Raw genomic sequence first — 10,661 nt, 5'->3', positions numbered from 1 at the left:
CTTTAGGAAGAAATCAAAAATTCCAGGGAAATCAAAAATTCCAGGGAAAAAATTCCAGGGTATCAAAATTCCAGAGAAAAAACATTGCTACTTAAAAATCCTGTTTGCTTGCACTCTTTTCCATTTGCTTTTAACAGCATATTCAAAAGGGGCTGCTAAGGAAACCAACCTGTCGTGTCCAGGTGCTTGTGTAGTCAGTCATAGACTCCTGTCATCCATGATGAAAGGGTTAAGAGAGGCTCCTTCAGGACTACGGAGGGGAAGCATTCAAGATTTGATTCCAGGTACATAAGAAAAAAGAAAGCAAAATTTTACTTGGTGAAGTAATCCATTACAAGGTTCCTCTAGGTGTTGTGGTTTTTTTACACATTTCAGAGACCAACTTTAAAGATAAAAACCATCCGACATACTCCTTCTGCCTGTGCGTCTTATAGAAACATGTCAGGGGTTAGGGAAGTGGTTAAAATGTTTACAATTCTATGCACAATAAAAATTACCTATTTGCTACCCAAAAAAATGCATTGTTTAAAAATGATTTCACTTATTATTAAACGGCTAGATGACATGCATAACCATTTTCCAGTAGAGGGAGCCCATCAATACCGATTGAGAAGATGTGAGATGTGCTGTAGTCCACACCAAGTGCAAGCTTGAGGTTAAAATCAATTACAGTGGTAGCAGAAGACAACAGGGAAAAAAAAAAAAAAAAAAAAAAAAAAGAGCACAGGATTGTATGGTCAAATTTCGCCCTGTATTGTTGACATATGACTTTTGTTGACCTGAAGGAAATCAATACACAGTGAAACCCATGGCAGAGTTCAGTTTGGTATTAGGGATTGAAGTACCTACCCCATGGTCAGAAGAAGATCTTGATCTGGTTCCTGAGACCTTGTGAATCTCCATCACTAGCTGTCAGCTCCTCTCTTCAGGCATTTCCCAAACTGTCTTCTTCATCTGCTCTCCTTTTCCAGGATACAGCCCACATTCCTCACCTTTACCTTTCAGGGAGCTGCTGGTATCGCCATGGGTGCCCCTATCAACATGCCCACCAAAAGGCAAGGCCAGAGGGAAGGGACGAGCAGCAGCCCCTGCAGAAGGACAGAGATCCCTGTGGCTCCTGCTTTCCTTGGGGTCAACAGGCAATCAATACCAGGGACGGTTCCCCTGTCTCTTGCCCAGAGAGCTGATCCTCCTGTACACCCAGCTGAGCTGCTCTCCACCTGTGTGGCAGCCCTGGGCTTCAGCAACTCCCATCTCACACCCATAAACCAGGATGGGTTGTTTGCCCCTCACTTCTCTGAAACCCTGCTTGGGTACTTGCTTACACCTGGTGAGCTGCTCCTCTAGGCTAATATGTCCATGTCACCTGCTGCTCCCAGCAGGTCTTGCTGCCCATATTTTCACTGTCAAATACATGAAAGCTTTGGGGAAGGTCTTCCCTAATCCTCATTATTGGAAAGCTCTTTCCGTAGGGCACTGCCAGGTAGGCCTTTATTCTAACAGAATAATTGTGTGTGATGCCAGAAGTCTCTCACTGAGAAAAAACAGTAGTGTTTTTTTTTTTTTCTTTATGAACAGCATGTTCTATTCTGCAAATGTAAACTTAAAAAGACTAATTGAAACCTTTAACATTTTTTTTAAAGGAACATTTTCCTTCCAGAACATTTAAGTTTTATTTAGCACGCCTGTGCAGGTTTCTATGAATATTTTAGTGACTCTTCTTTACTTGACAGATGTGCAGATTGACTTTTCAATCTTTTCAATCTTTTTGGATATATTGACTTTTCAATCTTTTCAATCTTTTTGGATATACACAGCCTGAACTAGTAAGAAATCTCCATTCCTCCACCCAGGAAAAAAAAATAAACATTACAGCACTTTTTGTATACAACATAGCTGAAAATAAGAAAGTTTTGAAATACATTCCAAAATATCTCCATTCATCAAATGTAACTTCTGCTCTGCAACGGTCTATAGCAAAGCATAGCACATTGCCTGCATTTCAGCTGGTCCAGTTCAGAGTCCACAACACTTTGCTGGGCTGTGCCCTGCAACAGCTGAAGTGCAGGGACATGTTCCTGTTGGTGAGCCTTGTTCTGAGGGCACGTACAGCACATAGACAGAAATCAGCAACTGGGGAACAGAGGGAGTCATAAGCTGCTCCATTCGTTTGTAAAGATAATGTGAATTACAATCCTCAGTCTCTCACTATTCTCTCTATTCCAGAGAAATCTGGATACATAAAGCCGTACTGAACCTGATTCTTCATATACATATGAATATGCCTAATCACAGAGGTATTACTCGTGGCTGAAAAATGTAGCACAAAATGAGAAAAATGAGGTAAAACCATTTAATTTCTTTTAAAAAAATAGAAAGAAGTAAGCCACAGGAATGTCAAAATAAAACAAAGCTGATGGAAGATACATTTGTATTTCTTTTTCAATTGAAAGAGGATGTTCAATCTGGGAACTTCAGTGGGAGAGCCATTATGAGAAATCATCATTTTTCTTTTACCCCAATCACCAGCTTTCCAAATTACTTGGTGATTTCATTTTCATGTGCCTATATGCATGTATGTGTGTGTGCATATAGGTACATATATTCTGACACATGATGTCTATATATACATGTATGTGTGTGTGTGGCATACATATATATATAAAGACACATACTGACCAGTGGAGGTTTGTATCCCTGCATGTCTCTTGAAAAATGTGCTGTAGGGTAGGTTTCTTTTCTCTGGTGTCTCTTCATCACCACAAATTCTTTTCCTTCAAGCTCTCCCCTAGTTTTACTGCACTCCCTCAAGTTCCTCGCTCCAAACTGACTTCTTGCTGTCACTGCTCTGCTTCCCCACCACCCTCTTTTCCTGAAAAGATGTTTAGCTGCCTATAATCAGGTGATCTGACATTGCTCTGGGAGTTCAAATGAAAATTCAAGCATTCCAGTGCTTATAATGCATCTGTGCCAACATACACTAACATGCAGACAGACGGATGTTTTGATGCTGTGGAAACCTGGTGGGGAGCATGGTGGGTGGGAGCCAGCCCTGTGGAGGTGGGCCCGCACCATCACCGGTGCTAACAGGACACGTGGACTACAGCAAAGGCAAGGGAGAGCAGAGGGAAGCCACAGCCACTACATAGCTCATGGGAAAGCAGGGCCACTGAGGCCAGGAGTGAGGAGCTGGGCCTGGAGGTTTGAGCAGGGCCATGTGATTAGGACATCCCTGGGGAGGCGTGTGGTGGAGAGAGCCTGGAGTTGTCTCTTGGGAGGGAACTTGTTTGTGAGAAGAGTTTTGGGTTGATAGAAAAGGATCTTGGCTAAAAAATTATGTTTCGGGAGGACAAAGCTTTGATGTGTGACAGCCAGGCAGGAGAATGAAGGGTCCCATTTCCAGGTGTAAGAAAGAGCAAGGAGCTTGTTGGGGCGGAGAGTCACTGAGGGAAAAGACTTGTCTTCAGGGAAAAACACACCTTGACACAGACAGAGACTTCTGTGATACATGGATGGGTTCCTTCATCATGAAAGCTTTTGCTCCTTTGTGTGCTTAAGATGAAGCTTTTGCAGGGGCAGCTTTCTGGCACCAGAACTGTCCTGTCCTGGGTGCCCTGTGGGATGCAGCCGGGTGCCTCAGCAGCCCTTTGCTGCTTTCTAACAGCAGCAAGAGGATGGCTGCCTGTAGCCCTGCCAGCAACCCAGGGGACTGGGTCATAGGAGGTAACATCTGTGAGGTGATAGAGGCTTTCAGACCTCCCAGCCTGTCCTCCCTCCACAGAAATGTCCCACTGCCATACTCCTCTCACTTTTCCCCCTTCCCCTTTAAAATCATTTTCCTCTCTCTCTCCTTAGCTTGAGCTACAGCTGGTGCTTTTCATATCAGTGTACAATCGGCCAGTTTTCTCGCCTTGTTTCTGCCTCGTGTCTCCATCCAGAGGGTTGTTCACCCAGATATCCTCCCCTGGCTAGCCCTCCATCCTGACTCAGCCGACGTACGTGCAAAATAGAGCAAATGAGTCAGAGAGACAGAGAGAACAGAAATTAGCAAAACAATGAGGAAGATGGAATTGCATCATAAAAATGTCAAAGGAACACCATTAGGTTCACAAAGTCAAACTCTCAAAAACTGGAAAAATCCAGATTACAGCTGTCTCTGAAAGCTTAGTCCAACCCCCTCTCCTCTTCCCCCATGCAACGTGTATTATGTGACATGATTTAATCATTTGACTGCATACCATTTTTCCCACAGGACTAGCGCCTCATTTAGCGTAAACGAAGGACAGTGTCTGGGAATGGAGCTGGTCTCTGCATTTCCTTGACTGCATTTCCATGTGTGACTACAAGCCCTACTTACCACCATGCAACCCAAAGAATGAGCAGCATTCAGACCCACCAGCTTCTTCATTAGGTTTTCTGAAATGGCTTTACTTCAGCATCAGAATATTTTGTAAGCATGATTATCATCACAATATGCATTAAAGGCTTCTGGGAAACCGAGAACCTTTTACTATGATTCTCTACATCTTTCTGAATAAGCGGTTGGCTCTGTCAGTTTTTCAGAATACTTTGCATTTTAAATAACTGTTTCAGTAGACTTCATTTGCTGTTCTGAGGACTTGTCACTTCTATACCTTTGAAACATAGACATCTCTGACCAGGTGCCCCAAAATCAGAAACAATCAGCCAAATGCAGACACGCAGGCAGCTCATCCAGAAATGGCAATGGAACCTGACAGAGGCAGGGAGTTTCTAATTCTCCATAGCTGTAGTTTACTTAGCTGAGCAGGCTGTCTCATGTTTTCCCACCATCCTCTGCCTTGTATTTCCACATCCCAGCTTCTGCAACAACTGATAAACTTTGGCTTTGCCTGGTATTTGACCCTAAGTGAGTACAAGAGATGAGATCTCCTCCATCTGACAGTATCTAGTAGTTACGCTGTCGTGGATGTTTTACTAATCTTTTGCTGACAATCCTCCTCCAAAAAATGCAAGGTTAGTGCATGTCATTTTTCACCAGTATGTGTAATCTCTTACTTTCTAATTAACTTGCTTTGCAAGCTGAAGTGTAGTAAAAATGTTTGCAGCTTTGACACTGGAATTGCCATGATAGTTCCCTGCACAAATTTTGTGCTTACTAGGATTGTATTTCAGTTACACTTCCTACCAGAATTATACTTCTTAGAGCTGATTTTCAAAATTCTGTGTTGGCATTGGCAGCCTTAGTAATCATCTTTGCTCTCATTCAGCAGATATGTGACAAGAGAAAAAGCAAGGATTTTTTTATCTGCAAAGTACAAATATGGATAATAGGGTGTATACATGTTTGAGCTCTTGCTCACCTGCATAGCTCACAGTGTCAAGGCAAATATTCATTTGAAGTGCATATATAATCAGTATACTGAGACTTGTTCTCTTTTGGTGCTTCTACTTTTCCCAGATTTCTCTGTTCTGAATTTTCAATACACGGAAATGGAGAAAACATTCTGTTAACATGCTTGGCATTTCTGGCTTTATTGCCCCAGATTCCCCATGCGAAATTGCTAGATTAGTTCAAAGGACTATGATCAGTCTGAAACATTGCCAGTTACTTATGAATTATAGATTGTTTCATGTATTGCACCTGCAGTAATTGCAGCTCTTCTGTTAATGCATGTAGGGGTATGATAACGTTTCCTCTTTTTTTTTTTTTTTTTTTTTTGTTTCTCAGTAATTGGTTTTGCATGTTCTTCTATGTGAAAGACTTTCATAAGGGAGCATACATTTATATGTGCTAGGAATGAGTTTGGCAAATTGCTGGTTAATGCAAAGAGAGCATACAAACTTGGAAAAAGTTCTCTTTTCTGATGTTTCTTAGAAAAGTCTTACAGGCAATGTGTTTTTAAAAAAGCATGTTGAGCAACAGCATCCATGTAATTAATAACAATTAAAATTAATGTTTTAAAAAATGCTGTGTATAATGTAACTGCATATTTTACTGATGGCAGAATTAGGCCTAGAAGCCTTTTTAACCTTTACAGATTTAAACCTGCATCTTCTAAATCCATATAGGACAAATATCCCTTACGGGCCTCTAAAAATTGGGCTGTTATGAAATAGTCTTTGTATTGGAATTCAGTTTTCATTTATTTTGTTTGCTACAAGTTGTAATGAAAACAGAATGTCAATGTTTGCTTTTCCTAAGGAATAGCCAATGTATGTATTTGCTCTTTATTCAACTGTTGCACAAACTTTTCAAGGCCAGAATTACTCATTTAACTTTCTGGGCACTCTGTCTGGAGACTGATTATTCTATCTGTGTCAGCTCCACTTGTGTGCTGTTTTCACAGCTATAAATTAGATATGCTGTTACAGAGATTCCTACAAAGAGCAAATCTTGAAGTTTGCAGCATCGTCTTTACACAGAAAAGCCTCATGAATGTGCCGGGTCGGACTGGAGCAGGCCTAGGAGGTGCACAGGCCATGCAGGCCACGCTGGGCCAAGATCGTGCTCTGTAGCCATGCCAGGGCAAGGCTGCCTACCCCAGAGGCAGGCTGGCATGAAGGCAGCTGCCTGGTAAGAGAGCAAAGGCCAAAGAAAAGGCCAAAGACACGGCCTGTGGCAGCCGGAGCAATGAGATCAGCTTCCACTGCTCGCAGAAAGTGCTGTACTTCGAGCAAGAACTGGGCATGGCATTAAATGCAATGTAGGGCTCAGAGCCACAGACATTTGACCTTGTAATGTCTTTTTTGAGGTAACCCCCGTGGAAAGTGGTTCAAGCACTAATTGCAAATTCATCCCACAACAATTAGGCTTAGACTTGAAGAAATGTGTTTGTGACTTTCTTCAAGTGGGATGCTCAATATCAGCAGCAACCAACCAACCAAATGGCCACAAAAAGTCTACATTGCCAAGCATCTTAGGAACTCAAGCCCAATGGATATTTATCTAAAGTAATGGTTTTTGTGGATGCTGTTTCCTCTGACTCTAGCAAGAAAGGAGGGAATCACAATTATGAAGGAATTTTCCAGGCAAAGGCAGGAGGACTCAAGAGCATATGGAAATAATGAGTTTGTCAGATGGGCAGACATACAGGATTCATCTGGGTTGTATTGGTCAAAAAATCTGGCTTTTCTATTTTAGAAGTTATAGTTTTTGTTTGTAGTTATTTGATAGCTTGTTCTTACTGAGTTAATCGGTTTTACAGTGTTGGAAAGGATAGATACATGGCATGTCTACATGGTTTTGTTTGGTTATTTTTGGGGTTGTGTGTGTGCATGGGGGAGTGTTTTTGGTTTTTTTACCAGAGAGAACAAGCAATCCTCACATCAAAACCTTCAAATTCAAGTATTGAGTGATGATCCAGAATCACTCCCAGCACAGGCCAAACTTGCACTACATTGTTAAGCATGTAAAGGTGGTTTTTCTTTTTCCTATGGACATGTTGAGAAAGAAGAAAAGTGGAACAGACCCAATAGGTTATTAGTTACAAGCTAGTAAAAGAAATCTATTAATAATTTTGATTGTTTTACACAATTGCATTGTAGAAAGCAATCCTGAACAGACAGGAAAACAGACTATAATTTGAACTAGTCTTTTTCACTTATTTTACTTCTTTGTTACATACTTAAGTTTTCCTTGGGAAATTTGCCCTTGTTTGTATTGGTTCTCAGAATAATCAAGGCAGGTGTTATATAGTTCCTTGTCTCTTTTTATCAGCTAGAGTTTGGGACACACACATAGCCCTTTCGGAGACAGGCAGATACTCTATTTTTCTAGCTAGAGCAGGGTGCAATTGCCTGCCTTTGTGCCAGGCATGCATCATATGTTTGAAACAAGTATGGCAAATCAATTTCCTAACCTTTTGGACTCTCGTTGGTTTGTATTTGCCAAAAAAATTGCAAAAGATGCTTTGTTGTTGGTGTAGTCCTTAACAGTACTGTGGGATATTCTGCTTACTTACTGCTCTGTGATTGCCTTAATGCAAATTGCAGTTGTCCTTGCAGGCACGCAGAATCAGGGTTTCCTGAAAATGCAGGGTTTCCAGTATACTAATTGGAGATTTTGACATTGGAGACACTAATCATTACTTAGAATCACTTTTATGTCATTTTAAGTACAGATAGAAGTGAGGAATCCCAGGAAGTGATTTTTGCTCCACTGCCAAGGCAAACACATCAAACCACTGATAAAGAGATGAAGTAATTACAATTCTTCATTTCATTCGCTGATTTAGCTTAGTCTAACTGAAAACTCTTTTGTAACAGAAGGATATCCATTAGATAGAAATTAAAGCCATTATCTGAGATGCATTCTGGTGTCTAAAAAAAATTAAGTTGTTCAGACCAAGAAAGTGGAGCAGCTGCCACAGAAGCCAGATTTTGGAGCGCTGTTTGGGTAGAGAGGTGGTCCTTCTGGAAAATATATATTTTTTTTTCCCTATACCCATGACATCACCCAACCTGCAAAGGCATCTGCTTGCCAGATGCTGAAGGGTATTTGGTGTAGTACTATTTATCTGAGAGTAAAAGTGCAAATTAATTCTAAAGAGATGGACATAGGCAGAGTTGGTTGAGAAGATAGCCCAAGATGAAAAGCATCAAACAGGAATGCACTTTTAATCTAAGTTTTAATCTTTACACAGAGTTAATTTCATCCACTAATTTCTTCAAGCAAAATGCATGCAGGTCCTGCAAGGCAGAGATCTTAGGGGACTTGGGGGTTTGTCGGGATTTATTCCCAGCGGTGGCTAGCTGGTGGGGATAGGGGCACCTCGGCTTGGCTCTTCCAGGTGCTGCAACCTGAGAGCTCCGTGCCAGCATGGGTGGAAAGAGTCAGGGAAGCTGGCAGTGTAGTTTAAACAGAGCCACAAGACCTGCTCATTACAACTTGTAGGCAAACACCTTGAAGGAGGGTTTGTAAGATTTGAGGAGTGAGTTTGTGTGCTCTGCTGGGTAATGCAACAGAGGCGGTGCAGTGTAAGATGCTTTTCATCGTGCTGCGACTCAGCCAGCAATGTTAATGACACCGTTTACTCCGGCAAGACGTTTGCACATAAAACCCTGACTTTACCCTTTCCATCTTATTTTTGGACCTTCTTCTTTTGGATTTCGGGCTCTGCCATGCATTCCTGGGTAATTACAGGAACTGCAGCGCCGGGTGCTTATTTTCCTGGAGAAAAACCGTGATCTTCGGGGAATATATATATATTTTTTTATATATAAAAAAAAAAATTAAAGGCAGGGGGTAGCCTCTCTTGCACGCAGCGGTGAGAGGAGGGCCCCGGCCCGGCCCGGCCCTACCGGGAGGAGCTCGCCCGGCCCCCGCGGGGCCACCGGGGGTCTCTGGGCGAGGGTCCCGGGGCTTCGGGGCCGGCCCGGGCCGGGGGCTGCAGCGGGGCAGCGCAGGTAAGGGGCGGTGGGGCTCCGGGCAGGGGGCTGGGGCTTGGAGGGAGGGGGCTTCTGGGGCCCGGGGAGGATTTGGGAACGGAGCCAGGACTCTCCGGGTCGCCCTGCAGCCCCAGCACGGGGAGGGGGCAGCAGTGGTCGCGGATCGCTGGGCAATGTGGGGTTATGTGCTAGGGGTGCGAGGCATGCGCTGGAGTGTCTCGCACGGCTCTTTTCCCCTCTCCTCTTCGGATGTTTCAGACAGAGGTAGGTGTGCATCCAAACTTGCATTTCCAGGGAAAATCAACAGAAGTTAAATGCGGTCGTGGCTACCTGGGGAATGAGAGAAGCTCTAAAATCAGGCTATCACCATCTCTCTATTCTGTTTCAAACCAGAGTAATGCTTGGAAAAACTTTTACAGCCTCTGCATATGTTCCGTTTTGCTTCGGTTTTCCAGCTATAAATCATCTTCTGCTCTCCTAATAGCACTTAATGCTTGACATGGTATAAAGCATTTCATTGTCTTTCAGAGACTTTAGCTTTCTGAACTTTGAGAGCTTAGGAACTAAAACGTAGAGGTACTTAAAAACAAAGTATTTATGCTTTTTTCCTTTTTAAAATGAATGATTTGAGGATTACCATGCACTTACATGCTTAGGATTTGTGATTTCTCCTGTGTGTATGACTTTGTTTGCTTTACCTTATAGCACTTTTTGTAGACCTCTGTAAATTATGGCATGCGATGTTCCATGAGTCACTGTAAATACTTTGTCATTTGCAGAAGGAATGTACTCGGTATCTACTTGACATGAAAATGCATCATTAGCTCTGCTGTTACCTTTCCAAAGTTCACTCAGATGCTTTTTTACCACTTACTTAGACTTTCCTTGTGTTTTTCTCTTTGCAAATGGAGCTGGGTAACACAAACAGATTTCTCTCAGTTGTGGAGAGTGTGGGTAGAAATAACTGCTCGGGCAGAAAAGTCAAATGAATCTTGAGGAGTGGCTTGAATAATTATGCCTGTGTTTAGGCAAACTGCTCTCTGTTTACTCTTGCACACTGAATCTCCCTGTAAATATCAACTTACCCAGTGCTGCAAATGGCCAGACCGGCAGCACAAAAACGGGTCTTTTGTTTTTCAGTCTTAAGACAGAAACGAATCAAGTCTTCTCAGTGTCACAGCTCCTGTCAGTTGTCTCATGCTCTGCTTCTTGGATGTGATCAAACACACTCATGCTCACTTGGGGTGGGCAGCAGTGGTCATTTTGATTTCTCTTCCTCGGTATGAGACGGA

The sequence above is a fragment of the Netta rufina genome (assembly GCF_964035555.1).
Source record: "Netta rufina genome assembly, chromosome: 1".
Taxonomy (NCBI): Eukaryota; Metazoa; Chordata; class Aves; order Anseriformes; family Anatidae; genus Netta; species Netta rufina.
This window is presented reverse-complemented; position numbering follows the sequence as displayed.